The 15,730-nt window shown below is 32.3% G+C and overlaps 1 protein-coding gene and 1 non-coding gene across 2 annotated transcripts in view; both read left to right on the top strand.

The window, feature by feature from the left end:
- Positions 1-15,730, top strand: part of LOC108906375 (liprin-alpha-2-like) — a 298,472-nt gene that overhangs the window by 179,730 nt on the left and 103,012 nt on the right. The window lies entirely within an intron of this gene.
- On the top strand, positions 3,728-3,800 carry Trnaa-agc. The gene has a single exon. It is a non-coding gene; the product is annotated as a tRNA-Ala (tRNA).

Raw genomic sequence — 15,730 nt, forward strand, 5'->3', positions numbered from 1 at the left:
TATATAATAGTGATGTAAAATAGCATGCTATTTAGTTTTGGGTGATATATATCAAAATATATATCATTATATATATCAGATGAATTTTGTTAAAAAAAAACTATACTCAAATTGCTTTTTTTATATTGCTAATGCCTTGCTGATTAATTTGACACCAAATACATGTCATATATATGAACTGTTAGAAAAGTTATCAAGTGATGTTTATTTTTTTTTCATATTTAGTTTGGAATTTTTTATTTTTTTTATCATATTTACATTAAGACACTTATAGTAAAAGTAATAATCTATTTGAAATAGGTTGTTGTTTTAATTATAAATTCATTATAATTATGATGGTAATGACTTCTAATTTTTGTTGCGTACTTAATATGATACAATGACTGTTTATAAGCAAGTATGCTGTTTATTAGCAATTTAGTTTTATCAACCCACAAATAAAAAATGGGAAATTTCTATAACAAGAAAATTTAGTCTTTGTATATCACAATAGGTACTTAAAAAAAATTAAAGATAAAAATTGAAATAAAAATTATCAAAAACTTATGATAATAAAGAAACTGCTTTAAAGTAGCACTTAAGAATCTGAAATTTTAGGGGTGTACTATAGATGGGGAGACCTAAGAGGGCACGTAATTTCAACTCACCCTTTCCACACTAGGGAGTGGGGTGGAAGGTGTTTTTTTTTAGACGTACTCTATTTATTTTGCGATTTTCGAATTCTACGCGTAAAACTACCCCCGGAAATGCGTTCTTGCGGGTACGTTTAAAAGACCACCTCTCACCCCCTCTGCACCTACTAGTAGAGTGGAAAGGGTGAGTTGAAATCACGTTCGCTCTTAGGTCTCCCCACTTATAGTACACCCCTAAAATTTTAGATTTCTATATTTATTTTTGACAGAGATGTGCCCAAGAACGACGGTCATCGAAAAAACGACAAAGTCCATACGAGGGTGGTGGTTTGGTTTTTGTGCGAATTCGGCAAGAACGCGCTTTCGTAGGTAGTTTTACTCGTAGAATCCGAAACTCGCAAAATGAATAGGGTACATCTAAAAAAACCACCCCTCACCGCCTCCTCACCTCCTAGGGTGGAAGGGGTGACTTGAAATTACGTGTGCTCTTAGTTCTTCCCATCTATAGTACACCCCTAAAATTTCAGATTTTTATATTCATTTTATTTGACGGAGATATGCCAGGCTACTACAGTCCAACCCAAGCCTACAACACCACAAGTTTTTAGTTTTAAAATGTAAGGTTAAGTTTGAAATTTGGCTTTATTAATGAAATGGCAGGAAAATTGATATATATCAGCTATTAACATATATATAATAGCTGATATGTATCAAAAACTGATATATATCAATTTGTTATATATTTTCACTCACATCACTAATATAAATCAATATATTTGTAACGTAATACATATTATTTTCCATTTAAATATGATATTCATATTATTAATCTTATAAATAATTTATGATATACAATATTTGATGAATTTGAAGCACTATATTTATAGGTACAGCACCTATAGCGATACGTAGGGGTGGCGCGTGGGCACTAGCGGCCGAAATTCAACTGCAAATTTAACGGGTTAAAAAAAATACTACATTAAACTATAAGTCTCGGGGATCATTTTGCGCTTTTGAAAGTTCCGAAAGATTTGGTAGGAGCTGAGATATGAATTTTTAAATTTGTCAACTTTTAGCCATTTTTCGACCTTAAATCGCCCCTAGCTCGAAAAGGAAGCTTTCTACGAAAAAATGTCAAGGGACAAAAAGTGTTTATTTTTGCCCAATTTACCTAGGAAAATTATTTGCAGAGCGTTATTTTGCAATATTTTTATTTTGCAACTTTTTTGTTAATAACAAATTACCTGCCACTCGGACACAAAGATGTTACTTAGGTTTTTTGTTCGTAATAACTCAATGCATCCATTACAAAAGGTTCCATCCTGGCCTTTCCTCGTGGTCGGTGACCTTGATTTTCTAAGCATCTTTTAGGGGTGGACCGTTCGTCTATAATACACTTATTAGTCCAAGCATTCTGTCACGGATTAATGTTAAATTTGCAGAAATTATTACCTGGACAAAAAAAATATGACCGTATAGAAAATTAAATTTTAAATTGAGTTTCTTGTTCTTTAAACTCGATCCAAAATGGCGAACATGGTTAAAAAAAATCGCAAAATTGAAAAAAACGGTTTTTCTAAAATAACTAAAAAAATATAGCACGGATTGAAAAATTTTAAATGAGAAAGTTGTAGGTTTTAAAAAGATCTATCGACTGATTTTTTGAAAGTATCGATTGCTTTGTTACTTTTCGAGATATATCGAAAAAACCGTTAAAAATCTTCTCTTTTCTCTTCTTCTATAACTCGTTTACATTTACGTGCCCATATTTGCTATTTACTGCAAGCATAGCCCGCGGCAAGCCAAAAAAGTACATTTTTGAAAAATTTAAAAATATTAATTATTTTTCGAGATATATCGATTTTTTGAAAAAAAGGCGCTCTCGAAAATTGGCTAGATCTTCTCAGCGGATAGCCCTACAGTAACGATTTTCGGTTTATTTTCTTCGTAAAGAGTTATATTATCATGCTGTTAAAAAATGTTGACGATTTTATTAATTTTAAGGATCAAAAAATGACTGAAAAAGTTGCACTTTTTTTGGGTATGTTTTTTTCAAATAACTATTTCAATTTTTATTATTTTTTTGTACTTAATCTGGGGTAGCTAAACACGAATATTATAGCATTTTCGCCTTAGAAGCAAAATAGACCCGTAAATGTTTAGTTTTCTTTCTTTAAAAGTCATTTTCATAAAATAAAAATTGAAATAGTAATTTGAAAAAAACATACCCAAAAAAGTGCAACTTATTCAAAGTCATTTTTTGATCCTTAAAATTAATAAAATCGTCAACATTTTTTAACAGCATGATAATATAACTCTTTACGAAGAAAATAAACCGAAAATCGTTACTGTAGGGCTATCCGCTGAGAAGATCTAGCCAATTTTCGAGAGCGCCTTTTTTTCAAAAAATCGATATATCTCGAAAAATAATTAATATTTTTAAATTTTTCAAAAATGTACTTTTTTGGCTTGCCGCGGGCTATGCTTGCAGTAAATAGCAAATATGGGCACGTAAATGTAAACGAGTTATAGAAGAAGAGAAAAGAGAAGATTTTTAACGGTTTTTTCGATATATCTCGAAAAGTAACAAAGCAATCGATACTTTCAAAAAATCAGTCGATAGATCTTTTTAAAACCTACAACTTTCTCATTTAAAATTTTTCAATCCGTGCTATATTTTTTTAGTTATTTTAGAAAAACCGTTTTTTTCAACTTTGCGATTTTTTTTAACCATGTTCGCCATATTGGATCGAGTTTAAAGAATAAGAAACTCAATTTAAAATTTAATTTTCTATACGGTCATATTTTTTTAGTCCAGGTAATAATTTCTGTAAGCATTTCTCTATAATGCTTGGACTATATATGTTTGAACTCCTACATCGAAATGAAATTTTAGATGTGCACGGAAACTAAACTTGCGTGAAAAAATATGTAAAAATGATGTTACGGCACAGATTCTACATGCCTGAGGATATATTTAAATACGTTTTATGACGCGAATGCTCGAACTTAATTTCCATGCAGGCCGCACCCAGTTAGTCCGAGATCTAGATCACACACACGTAATTTTTTGTAACACTCTCCAAAGAAACACAGGGGGCGTAGCTCAGATGGTAGAGCGCTCGCTTAGCATGCGAGAGGTACCGGGATCGATACCCGGCGCCTCCAATTTTTTTCCCATTATCTATTTTATTTACTTTTTTTTTCACCCGCATGACACCTGCAAGATGATGGGATGAGGGGGATGATGGAACGCCTGATATCAGTAGGTATATCGGTATACAAACAGCCCGCTTAATCATCTCCACGTTTGCCAGTCTATAACTTTAATGTCTTGTTATGGACTTGAGGGAGATTTGATTGATTGGCACTCGCGTTGTTATTGTTCGGGATTATTTTCATCGAATTATTTACAGTGAATGGACTGATTGTGGGTACACCAACTAGGGGTACGTGAAGAAATTAAGTTGATTATTAATTAAACAATTCAATTAGTTTCCAGTGTTCAACAATTTTATATATTTTTTTATTCGTTCAATTAAAAAATAAACATAGGCCAATCAATCAATAGAGGTTTTGTTTGTGACAGTAGCACACGGACTATGCTATCATGTAAAAGGCAGTCTGTAGATATGTTTCCTACTCCAATTTACCATTAATTAATTTTTTATAAACATTTTTATGCAAAAAAACTAATTTTTTTTAGTTTTTTTGCTTATAAAATCTAAATTAACTAAGCAATCTGAATGCTGTAAAGACACGATTTATAGAGAATTCTGATAAAATAATGAGATATAGGTCCAAACATCCTCAAAAACGGCCGAGCGTGCGTCCGCGATCGAGTAGTGGAGAAAGGTCGGGAGATGAGGTGCAGTGGATATATAGGTTTACAATTTTGAATATTGTTAGTTATAGTATAGTTTAATATTATTGTAAGTGGTGATATATACAAAATGTAATGTAAGTAAAAAAAATTGTTGGATATTTTGTGGTGTATTGAATGTTATACTATTGTGACTTCATCCAATAGATATTTTGAAAGTATACAGAACCGTAAACAGGAACAATTTTAAATGATAGCTAAATAAAGCTAAAAAAATAAAACGATTTTGCAAAATTTCGGGTTTCGCATCAACACTAGACTTTGCAGTTAATACTTTGTATTGCTGAAATCTCAAATTTTCCAGAGATAATTTATCATTTGTGCATTTGTAATTCGACTTAGATGTTTATAGCAATGATGTACAAAAATAAAGTTTTGGATCAAATAATGAGACAGTTTTTTTTATATTTTTTCGGTACAATTGAATAGTGTAATCAGTTTTTGTTTTTTTAAATTTAAACTAATTATCAACAATTACTGAAAAATTGATTGTTGCAAGCAACGACCTCAGAAAGGATAGACAGTGCATTGTCTTGGTTTGTTTTGTTCTACTGTAAATATTTTGAGAACTCAGCCTCCCATTGTTGGTAAGGAGCGCGCGCAGTACCTGCTCTATGCTATTATAGATGTTTATTATTGTTTACGACTGTCGGCCGCCATTAATTCTTTGCCTGCTTACTGAGTTTAACGTTGTGTTTACCGTGGATTATTAGTTTCTTTGGCAGAATTTATTGTTTTTGTGAATAGACAATGGGAAAATATTGTGTTATATGTAGATTTCGCTTTAAAAGTGGAGGCAATCGATCTTTTCACAGGTAGGTAGATTTACCATGGGCGTAACAGATAACAGAAGCAACGGTAGTTTAAAACAAAATTTGAAATAGAAAATTTTCAGTGTAATAATATTGAAAATATAAAATATTTTTTAAAACGTGAATTGTGTGTTACGGTTAAATAAAAAGTAACATGAATTGCAAAGGCAACATTATTTAAAAGGAAATATACCTAGGTAATTTGATTTTAGGTTTCCTTCGAATGTTGAACGCCGAGACGTTTGGTTCTCTATAGTGTGTGTGTTCAGATCACTTCACATCAAGTGATTTCTTAATAAGACCTGGTTGCCGAGTTTATCTTAAGGACACAGCAGTTCCTGAGTTCCCAAGTTCGTTTAGTCAAAATACAGGACCCCTTTTAAAATTGTATAAACAATTTTTGCACATAATTCGGGATCACTTTGTATCAATTGCCACCATAACAAATTAGATCCAATAAGTCTGTTTTAAGAAATTAAATAACTTAAAAATATGTGTAATGACCCCATTTACTATTTCTCTTTCATTTATCACTTAATTGTCCTACTTGATATGCATATTATTATATACAAGTATAGTATAGCTACCATACTATATGCAACTGTAACTGTAACTTTGTGATTCCTATTTGAACTGGTAAAAACTTTTATTAATTAGTATTATTTGACATATTGATGTATATTGTTACTGAGAAAATAAAGATTGTTGTAACTTGTATTACTTTTTTTTCGGCAGTAAGTGCCGTTATGGAGTAAAACAAACATGGTTCTATTTATTTAAAAAAAGAAGTCATTAACATTATTTTAAAACCAAATTAGGTGTGAAATCGGTAAGTATATATAAATTAGACAAATATTAGAATGTATCCCTTTTTAACACACACGCCACTGGTTAAGAGTCCCTAGTAAACAAAGAACTATCTTCATCCTTGTTTAATAGCAGGATGTCTCAAGTTGTGGAAAATCAAAACAATTCCTTTGCAATGTATAGGAAATTACTTGTCTAGTCATTCTGAGGTCTTTGGTTGCAAGTAATTTTTATTTTTTTGCATTTTAAGCATGTTTTTGAACTGTGATTACAGATTTTTTTATTTCACCAAAAAGTATATGTCAAAACGAAAAAAATATCACCGGCATAACTCTGTACGATGATTTTTCTAAGTAGAATTTTTATTTGAAAAAAGTGTTTCAGACCGATAAAATGAATATCTCGGAAATTTTTTGATTTTTTTATCTAAAAAAAATTGTGGTTATTTAAGACACAGAAGGGTATACTTTCACCAAGTTTCGACAAAATTAAGTAATTTTTGCGGAAATGATGAATAAAAAACGAAAAACCTGAAAAAAAACTGTTTTTCGCATATTTCTCGGAAATTTTGAGGTTATCTTAAAAAGTGACCTCTACAAAAGTTGTAGATTTTTGCATGATCTACAACTTTCGTATTGGATACTTTTTTGTTTGACGTCAACTTTCGCCAGAAATCCCAATGATACAATTTTTCACAATTTCTCAACCTCCCGAATCAACCCTCCGCTACCCCTGCTCACGCATTTATTATTATTTTTTTTTTCGTTTATTATAAACCACTTTACCATTTCCACTTATAAAAGTCCAGGTAACAATTTTTTTTATTTCCCTCTAAATGAGTTATTTCGATCGGTCTATAAGAAAACTTTCAAATTCACGTTTGATGTAAGATTTCGCGTAAATGTCAAAAAATGTGGAAAAAAAAGGAATGTCTACAGGTTCCACATCATAGTGATTCCGTGTATTGGTATTATTTATTATGTATTACCATGTCTGTTTGTATGGTTAATATTCATCAAAATGTAACAATTAATGCATAATCGCAGTTTTTCTATGATCTATTGGAATTTAAATACAACCGAAAGAATATAGTTTCCAGTTTGGTGACGTAATTGACCAGTGAAGAGTACCACTGGTACCAAATCATCCACCAGGAGACAAAAAAAAAACAAATAAAAATAACTAAATGAAAAGCTATAAAACCTTATTGCATCGAGTATGAAAAACATGATATATTGCGACAATCTGTACAACTATTCTTTTTTAAGACTTAGCATTATTATAGTGTCTAGTGTCTTTATTTACGCAAAATTGATTTGATGTATTTACAAAACTATTATTAGATTTTCCCGAGTGGATGTCTTATATTGCTTGGTTTGATTAGGTAAGTTATGAGTGCTTCTGATAGGTTTGATGGAACGACAAACAATTTGCAGGCTGATTAGACAACTCGCCTATGCATTTGATGGCTCTACTGGTGTAAATTGTAGACAAGTAGATTCCTTGCACTTTATGTCTGTTCAGAATCTAAAGCAGGTGTATGTATTGGTTATAAACGGGACACCAAAAAGTCGATTTTATAACTTTTTGACATAACGTCGCTTAAGCTTCAGTCATTTTAACGGAAAAGGAAGGAATCACTCTTTTTTGGATACATTAAAAAATAACTCTCTATTTTGTTCAAAAGCTCAACACTATCAACTAATAATCCGATAAAGATAAACAGGAGTCGTAAAAAGTTCGTCAGGATCTCGAAAGGATTATCCAAACTGTAATAATTTTATGGATTAAAATGAATAAATACGCCATCTACGTTACTTTATCTTAACGTATACGGCGTAAACAATGATTATACAGGGCAATTCAGTCATGATGTCATCCATTTTATAGGAAGATAGGGAAAAATGAGTACGCTAATAAAAAAAATAAAATTCGTATTTACGGTGAAAAATAAATATTTTTAAATCATCATTTCCCCTTTTCGGACCGCTTCTAACCGTTGACCTACAAAGGTTTATCGAGAGTGAATCTTGACCTATCGTATTACTCGGTCATTAACCTAGCTTTTACAGTGTTTTTAATACGTGAACGACAAAGAATAAACAGATTTTTTTACCTAAGCACATGAATGGAATAAGATATTTTTCGATTTTCTGTCTTTATTAGGCCTTCCGAATAAGTGGTTAAAATTAATGGCTTTATGACTAAATCACCCTGTGTAACGTTACAGATTATTTTTAGATATTTAAAAAAGTATATGCAAGTTGCCCGTTTGAAATTCGCAGGCACTTGTAAACACACTTTAACATTCATTTACCTCCCGTATTCCGATCCGCATCCCAAGTGTCCCGTTGTTTTTTGCAGCGGGAAACGTGATCGCGCATCGCTCCGCATCTGAATATTCAAAACGAGTCCTCATACGCGCGCCGTCTAATTGGGTCATGAAATTCATTTGCATCAATTGTTTTGTATGGCTGCTGCGAAATCTTGAGGCGCATTTAAAATTCCCGTCGCCGGGCTACCGCGATTTCCTCGGTACATGTTGGAGTTCGTTAACTTCCGGGAAAAAAGTTGACGCTCGCGAATGAAGAGGTCGTCTTTGGAGGCTGTTAAGATAATCAGGGGGGCGTTATTACTTTTTTGCGGTGTAAGTTGGTGAAGATTCTGAGAGTAAATTTTTAAATTAAATCGAGGAAAACGTGCTCAAACTTAATTATTGTCTAAAGGTTATTTGGTTTCATTGTTTTCTAGCCACTTTTTTTATTTAGAGACCGATATTAACGAAAAAAACTGGTGATATACACAATCAAACTAGTTTTTAGATTTGTTTAAATAAAAGTTATAAAACACCTGAAAATATTTTAAAACGCTACTAACTTTTTATATATACAGGGGTATACCATTTGTTAATACTTCAAATCTTACTGGGAGTGATATCCTCTTGGAATAATAGTGAGGGGTGGTTCATACAACGTTTTTCTCATTAAAATTGCGTTTTCGATATACAGGGTGTTAAAGTTTTTACTTTGAAAAGGTTTTGTTTTAGTTATCCTTAAATCGACTATACAGGGTGTCCCTGAAAAAGATGGACAAGGTTTGACCACAGGTTCCTTGGATAATAAGACTATTTAGCCTAACTTACCTATATACAAAAGTGCATGCCTACTGAGATATAACCTTCTAAATATAGAATAGATAACCTATTTTTTTCAAATAATTTGAAAACTATTTTTCTTAGAAACTTCAAATTTGGTACACTTATTTTTTTATATAAGGGCAAGGTAAATATAGAATTTGGAGAGAATACATATACAGGATGTTCTATTTCTAGTGCCTGTGCGCCACTGGCTATCCCGTAACTTTTTTGTGTGTATGCCAATGACGACAGAATTTATATTTTTAAAAATAAGCACTATTTTAGAAGATTTTTTTGCTCTTACAAAATTTCGATATCGTTTATGGATTTCGAGTAAAATTCGCATTTTTTATACATTAAATATAGGCAAAAATTCCGATTTATAAAAAATAATTTATAACTGCAGCCTCAAAGCAGGGAATAATAATGAAAAAACGTCACATTAAAAAAAATAACTACACATTTTTGGTATTAGTATTATCAATCAATAAAATAAAAATCAACACTAATATTTTAAATAAACAATATCAACTAATAATGTAAGAAAGTCAACATTAACATTTTAAATAAACTGATATTTGTAATCACATTAAAATAATATTACAGTAAATGCTCAAAGTTACTTTCTTGTTCTTAAACGCAAACATTAGTTCTTCGAAAATTAGAAATCATCCAATAATTGTGCATTACCTCTCATAACATTAATTTCATGTTGTATTCTTTCCCATATTCATTTTCTGTATTTACTGAAAAGCTGTTTTAAACTGTGGTCCTCAACGCTCCCCAAATGAATTAATTACATGGGTTTAGGTCCGGGGATCGAGGTGGCCATTTTAAAGGGGTATTATTTCCTCTATCTATCCACCTGTTAGACCTTTAATAACATGTAATACCTACCTGTACCCTGTAATACCTGTAACCTGTAATAACTGGTCTTTTAATACTCTATTAAAGAAACTTTTTGAAAGTCAATCTCTGCCGTTAAACGCCTTTTATTTACTTGAGGAATTTCTTCGACCCTTTCCAAAACTTGTTCCTCCAGCTGAATAATTCCAGCCCTACATTATCCACGATTTAATGTTACAGGTAAAAAACGTCATGTTTCCCGAAAGCGTCTCTCCGCATTAACAAATGTTTTGTGATTTGGAGTTCTTCGATTAGGAAATCTTTTAGCACATGTTCGAACAGTAGCACAACAATTTCCTTCACAATAACCCAAATCTACTAACATATCAGTTTGTTCAGCAACAGTATAAATTGCAATAAAAAACAAAGTAAGCTGAAATTAAATCACAGCTAGCTTGACACAGAACCTTTTAATTATTGTTATGAATTTGTTTTTCTGTTATATGGCACCTCGTACTAGAATGTTCTATTTATCTCAAACTGATTTTATATTATTTAATCTGTAAAAAATGTCAATTTTACCCGAAATTCATAAACGATATTAAAATTTTGTAAGAGGCAAACAATCTTCTAAAATAGTGCTTATTTTTAAAAATATAAATTCTGTCGTCATTGGCGTACATACAAAAAAGTTACGGGATAGCCAGTGGCGCACAGGCACTTGAAAGAGAACATCCTGTANTTGAGGAATTTCTTCGACCCTTTCCAAAATTTGTTCCTCCAGCTGAATAATTCCAGCCGTACATTATCCACGATTTAATGTTACAGGTAAAAAACGTTATGTTTCCTGAAAGCGTCTCTCCGCATTAACAAATGTTTTGTGATTTGGAGTTTTTCGATTAGGAAATCTTTCAGCATATGTTCGAACAGTGTGCTCAATTTCCTTCACAATAACCCAAATCTACTAACATATCAGTTTGTTCAGCAACAGTATAAATTGCAATAAAAAACAAAGTAAGCTGAATTTAAATCACAGCTAGCTTGACACAGAACCTTTTAATTATTGTTATGAATTTGTTTTTCTGTTATATGGCACGTCGTACTAGAATGTTCTATTTATCTCAAACTGATTTTATATTATTTAATGTGTAAAAAATGTCAATTTTACTCGAAATTCATAAACGATATTAAAATTTTGTAAGAGGCAAACAATCTTCTAAAATAGTGCTTATTTTTAAAAATATAAATTCTGTCGTCATTGGCGTACATACAAAAAAGTTACGGGATAGCCAGTGGCGCACAGGCACTAGAAAGAAAACATCCTGTATATGTATTCTCACCAAATTCTATATTTACATTGCCCTTATATAAAAAAATATGTGTACCAAATTTGAAGTTTCTATGAAAAACTGTTTTCAAATTATTTGAAAAAAATTAAGTTATCTGTTCTATATTTAGTACTTTTGTTTATTGGTAAGTTAGGCTAAATAGTCTTGTTTTCATCCAAGGAACCTGTGGTCAGGCGTTGTCCATCTTTTTCAGGGACACCCTGTAGATAAAATTGTCGAAATTTGTACACCAATAAGCGTCATCTGTGTCTACAGAAAAACGATGAAAATATGTCTATTCTTTTGTACGTATGAGACAACAATAACTTTCTAATAGTTCTGGTNATCTTCTAAAATAGTGCTTATTTTTAAAAATATAAATTCTGTCGTCATTGGCGTACATACAAAAAAGTTACGGGATAGCCAGTGGCGCACAGGCACTTGAAAGAAAACATCCTGTATATGTATTCTCACCAAATTCTATATTTACATTGCCCTTATATAAAAAAATATGTGTACCAAATTTGAAGTTTCTTAGAAAAACTGTTTTCAAATTATTTGAAAAAAACTAAGTTATCGGTTCTATATTTAGAAGGCTATATCTCAGTAGGTGTACACTTTTGTATATAGGTGTTAGGCTAAATAGTCTTGTTTTCATCCAAGGAACCTGTGGTCAAGCGTTGTCCATCTTTTTCAGCCTGTAGATAAAATTGTCGAAATTTGTACATCAATAAGCGTCATCTGTGTCTACAGAAAAACCGAGAAAAACGTTGAAAATATGTCTATTCTTTTGTACGTATGAGACAACAATAACTTTCTAATAGTTCTGGTATATTTATAATAAAATAACATTACGGAATAATAGGCAAAGTGTCGAGTATAATGAAGCCATTTGGACGATTCGTATTGATTGCTGTATAATTATTTTAATGCTTTTGTAATTGGACTATAAAAAGTAATTGTGGAATCGTGAAAATGTTATTGTTGCACTAAGATCTGGTAATTCTGGATTTTCTTTTGTGGCATTTTACGCATATTTGAACGTATATTATGTGACTTAGAATTTAATTACATAATTTAATATTCATTACCTACCACCAAGACTATGATTAAGTATATATGTCGCAGACTAATTGCAGATTCAGTCTTTTTAGAAAATGCCTGGGTTTTTTATAACATTGTAAAATGATGTCTAAATACAATTTTTTTGCAATTTAACTGAACATTTTAGGCGTTTTAAATAACGCCGAATTACTGTAAGTCTTATTGTAAAATGAACATACAAGCCATTATTTTTACATCGCATCTAGAATAAACTGAACATGTTCAGGCGTATTATAATGAGACTGCTCTTGAGTTAGGCGAATTATAAGGCAGGTGCGGATTATTAATTTTCTAGTTCCTTCAAAAACTTGAGTTTCAATAATGTTAGAAGACCCAGAACGCAGCTTGTTCGAATAAGCAACCGAATAGTAGGTATTTTAAATTTTGTAGATTTAGAACTTAACACTCTTATTATAAAAAAAAACAAATGTTGGAATTAACATTTATTTTTTCATGCCCATATTATGTAGAATTAAAAAATATTTTTTAATTGTGCGCGATATTGTAGGAACTAGCAATAATATAAATTGATATTTCATGAAATGCCTAATTGATTTTCAGTCGTTTACAAAATGACAGGAGAAAATCAGTTTTATTTTAAAGAAAATAAACATTAACATTGCGTTTACAATAAGACTTATAGCTATTCGACGTTTTATAAAGCGCCTAAAATTTTCACTCAAATTACAAAGATATGTATTTACTCGTCATTTTATAAATAGACATTTTATAAAAAGACTGAATTTACAGAAGGCCTTCTGGATAGGTATATAAGGATAGAAATAAATTATCTAGAAGGAAAATAACCATGTTTCACATTTATTTAAGGAGATTCAACACAATGATTTATCAATATGTATTTATTGGCCAAATTTTAAATTTTTAATCGAGTGATCTAAATAACACCGAAAAAATGTAATTCGAGTCTTTGGTATATAATTTTTTGAAAAAGCTCTCCCCTGAAAAGTTACGCCCCTCCAAAAATGAAAAAAAAAAATAGTTTTTCTTATTTATCTTCCATGTATATCAAGCTAAAGAAACCGAATTTCGTGAACATTATCTGTCAAAAAAACTACACTTTTTGAAATTTTTGTAAGAGGTTGAAATAATCAACCTCTATGACTTTTTCTCTTATAATTTTTTTCCGATAAAATTTTTTCCTTTAAAAATATATGCCTAAAAAGCTAACTTTTTGATCTATTCAAATTTTTACGAAAAGATAAAAATTTATGAGAAAAATTTTTAACACGAGTGTATTTTGCCAAAAATGTCATATGGTTTGATTTATTCAACTTCTTACAAAAATACTTCAGGATTAATAACAGTTCAAAAATGTGTAGTTTTTTGACAAATAATGCCCACCAAGTTTGGTTTCTTTAGCTTGATTTACACGGATAAAAAAGAAAAACTATTTTTTTTTTTTGAAATTTTTGGAGGGGCGTAACTTTTAAAGGGAGTTTTTTCAAAAAAAATTATACCAAAGATCCCTATTAATTTTCATCAGAGAATCGCTCCTTACATTTTTTCAGTGATGTTTAGATACACCCTGTATAAGGAAAAAGTTCTCTGAAAGAATTTTCCGAAATACTTCGTTTTCTTCTGTGTGTACTTAGACGTCATAATCACCAAGATCTCAGAAGTTCAATCCAATTCGATAGGTTAGATATTGCTACTTGTTTATGTAACTGCAAATGGTCAAAGCTGACGTTCGATCACCTCTCTAACGGAAACACGTCGAAACCTGGGTGATCTTCCGTACGATGTCGGCTCTCGGAAATCTGGCGCTGCTTCTCGGTCTTCTCCATCCTCGAGCGTACTCTGGTTCTGCAATATCTCGGTCGTTAGGGCTGTTTCCGGCTCTTTAGAGCTGCTCGACGTATGAATTGGAAACCAAGGTGAAATTTGTAGTGTCCTATATCTGGACAAATTTTTAACTCTCATTACATGATTTATGAACTATTGCAATGATTTTTAATGCAAGGACCATTTATATCACGAACATAACTGTCACTTTGTGGACATATTAAATGTTTTGGTAATTGATATTAGATGAATAGTTATTTTTTTTATTTCTATTCTAAAACGATAGGAGAGCATGTGGTGTATTTTTTCAGTTTTCAATCGAGAAAAATAAAACCTCACCTACGTTGTACGTTTGACCCCGCGCGTAAAATTTAATTAATAGACGGCGTTGCATTTAAATTTTATAGAAATATAAAATATTTATGGGCCCATATATGTGCACGGCGCGTCATAGAGCGCCGCTGTAATAAATTAGTTACGTCCACTTGGGAGCTGAACTATATCATTTCGTTTTATTGAAACGTAACTATTTCATATTATGAAATATCGCCTCTACCGCGCCATCGGTGGATGATTTTCCGCGTACGCCCCGTCGCGCCCGGCCTCCCAAACAATAAACGTCGCTGCCGTTGCAATTAAATGCACGTAATTTGCAATTTAATGCACGCCCCGTCCTCGTATAAATCCCGTCTTATTTAATTTCTGGCGTTGCGACGCTTTGACCCCGGCCACTGGAATAATTACAGTGTCGTTAATGTAAAGTGCCCTCTTGGGGGGAAAGAGAAAAATCTTTTAATTAATTAAGGTCTTTTTTGTACGTACGAGACGGCTCTCCGTTCGGGGGATGTAAAATAGTCTCGGCAAAGAACGCGAAACGACTTAATTGGGTAAATGCGCTCCGCGTTCGGGAAAATCCGGGTGTGTTGCACTCACGCTAATTCACAGCCCCACAAAAAAAAAAGTGTTCGGACTTGTGGGTCGGACATATATATTCCCATGTATTTTTCGACGCTGAATCCGATCCCGAGCTCAGAAATGGCCCTCCACGTCTGGAATTGGCCCCAGGGGCCAAAAATGGCCTCTATAGGGACTGAAAGACGGATTCCGGGATGAGGCAAGGTCGAAGGTGCATTCTAAAGCCAAAGCCGGATTTGTGGTCGAAAAGTTTATGGCCAACTGAAATTCCCCGTTTGGGACCGGGAAAATGACCCCTTAGGGGCCGGAAAATCGTGTTTCGGACGTCGCAATCGCAACAGTGGTATTTTTATGTACTTTTAAATTCTGGAACTCTGACTGTGCTCGAAAAGTTTATGGCCAACTGGAATCTCCCGTTTGGGACCGGGAAAATGACCCCTTAGGGGCCGGAAAATCGTGTTTCG

This window comes from Anoplophora glabripennis, unplaced genomic scaffold (genome assembly GCF_000390285.2).
Source record: "Anoplophora glabripennis isolate ALB-LARVAE unplaced genomic scaffold, Agla_2.0 scaffold139, whole genome shotgun sequence".
NCBI classification, from domain to species: domain Eukaryota; kingdom Metazoa; phylum Arthropoda; class Insecta; order Coleoptera; family Cerambycidae; genus Anoplophora; species Anoplophora glabripennis.